Source organism: Hevea brasiliensis, chromosome 4 (genome assembly GCF_030052815.1).
Source record: "Hevea brasiliensis isolate MT/VB/25A 57/8 chromosome 4, ASM3005281v1, whole genome shotgun sequence".
Taxonomy (NCBI): Eukaryota; Viridiplantae; Streptophyta; class Magnoliopsida; order Malpighiales; family Euphorbiaceae; genus Hevea; species Hevea brasiliensis.
In genome coordinates this window covers 97136613-97139058 of record NC_079496.1, presented here as the reverse complement: position 1 = coordinate 97139058, position 2446 = coordinate 97136613, and the positions used below count along the sequence as shown (strand labels likewise).

Here is a 2446-nt window from a genome sequence, read left to right as displayed (position 1 = left end):
TTGATTTGATCAATTGCTAGTTCATCTTCATAATCTGTAATTGTTGTGTAAGATTGAACATGAGTAGCAATTAGGTTTTATTGATTATGATCCCAGATTTTTATAATAACCTAAGAAAATAATAGGGTGGATTAATTGATTTATGCTTCATAAATTATTGTTCAGCTTAACTACTTTCTTTTCTTAAAGCAGTTATTAATTTGATGAAAATTGCTTAATACCAACTCAGTTAATAATTAGAGTCAATAAGAGTGCTGAGCTCGAATTAATGAGTATAGAGAAGTCAGGGGTTTACCTCGCTGTTTGGTAAATCTACGTTAAGTATTCAATAAGAGATAATTGTATTTCTTTTGTCTATGATCAAATCAATGCATTGGAATGCGAATTACCTTAGACTAAAGTTTGTTTAAATTGAGATTTTCATATTTAGTTCTTGAATTTCTGATTTCTTCTAATTTTGTGTTACAAAACCCCCTCAATCTTTGTTTCTTTCATTTTCCATTATACACAAGTGCACGAAATTTAATAATTCAGCCTCTGGGATTCGACCTGGATTTACCACTTGCTGTAGAAAATATTTCATTACTGGTAATTTCAGTTAATTTAATTTCTAGTGGATTTGACATCCACTAAGAATTTTAGCGCCATTGCCGGGAAACTGAAATTTATTGAAATTCGTGTTTTTAGTGTTAGGGTATTTTGTTATTAACTTTGTTTTGTGGAGTGTTGCTGTTTTCAGGTTTTCAAAAAAAAAAATTAATTACGGTGTTACTGTTCAATGTTAGTGTTCATTAAGAATTTTGGTTGAATTTGGAGGGCGGCCCATACCTATTTTGAAGGAAACGACACTCTGATCAAGACCAATCAATCCATAGGATTCCTTGGCCCCACCCTCTTGAGGCCAAATTCGATTATTTTCTAGGGTTTTGAGGCATTTTTCTATTTTTACTTTGATTTCTTTTTGTTTATGACAAGAATTTCTCAATCTAGTGAGTTGATCTTTGATCCAAAAGTGAAAAAACAGCTAAACGGTTGAGAAAATTGGCTAAGCAAGCTAAGTAAATTCCGAGCACATCTGAAGGAGTCCAATCTCCAAAGGAGTTAAGTTCGGATTTGAATTTAGAGTCAAATTCCGAAAACGAAACCATGGCTGCTAGAACCTTGAAAGAGTTGGATGCTCCTGATATAAACCAACAGCCTTTGTGTATCTAATGCCCTGCTTTAAATGTTGCTTTTGAATTGAAATCTGGACTAATCCATTTGTTGCCTAAGTTTTATGGTCTTGCAGGTGAGGATCCGCATAAACATTTAAAAGAATTTCATGTTGTGTGTTCTAGCATGAAACCTCAAGGAGTTTCAGAGGATCAAATCAAGCTTCGAGCTTTTCCCTTCTCATTGGAAGGAACGGCTAAGGATTGGTTATATTACCTTCCTTCCGGATCCGTCAATTCATGGAATGGGATGAAGCAGATATTTTTGGAGAAGTATTTTCCTGCTTCCCATGCTACCAATATAAGAAAAGAAATTTGTGGCATCCGGCAATACAATGGAGAGAGCTTATATGAGTACTGGGAGCGATTTAAGAAACTATGTGCAAGCTGTCCCCATCATCAAATAAATGAGCAGCTGTTGATTCAGTATTTCTATGAGGGATTTCTACCAATGGACCGCAATATGATAGATGTTGCTAGTGGAGGAGCTTTAGTTTACAAGACACCAGAAGAGGCAAGGAGGCTGATTGCTGACATGGCAGTAAATTCTCAACAGTTTGGAATGAGAATGGATCACACACCTATGAAGGTTAATGAGGTAAATACATCTAACCTTAAGAAATAAATTTTTGATTTAACTTCTTTGGTGAGGCAATTGGTTGTAGGGAAAATGCAAACTGTTAAGGTATATGGAATTTGTTCGGGTTCAGGGCATGCTACTAACATGTGTCCTACATTACAAGAGAATGAATTAATGTAACATGTTAATGCAGTAGGAAATTATGGACAGCCACAACACAGGTATGATCCCTTTTCTAATACTTATAATCCAGGATGGCTCCCAATATGAGTTATGGGAATCAACCGGTGCAAAACCGATACCAGTAGCAGAGACAAGTGAATCAACCACCTCCACCTCCCTCAAATCAAGGTATGTCACTTGATGAAATTGTTAAGGCTTTGGCTAACAATACACAATAGTTTCAACAGGAGACCAGAAATAGCATTCAAAACATAGAGAGGCAGATTGGTCAGTTAGCTTCATCTGTGAGCAAGCTTGAAGCTCAAGGTTCTGGAAAGCTTCCATCACAAACAGTCATGAATCCCAGAGAAAATGCAAGTGCGATACTATTGCGGAGTGGGAAAGAAGTTGATAATCAGACTCCACATGAGCCAATAAAAAAGAAGAAGCAAAAGAGCCAAAAGAGTCTGAAGTTCCTGAAATTGAGGTAAAT

General features: G+C 36.1%; 1 non-coding gene across 1 annotated transcript; it reads right to left on the bottom strand.

Moving 5' to 3' along the window:
* Window positions 1-1509: 1509 nt before the first annotated feature.
* Window positions 1510-1616, bottom strand: LOC131179829 (small nucleolar RNA R71). The gene has a single exon (XR_009148715.1). It is a non-coding gene; the product is annotated as a small nucleolar RNA R71 (small nucleolar RNA).
* Window positions 1617-2446: the final 830 nt, after the last annotated feature.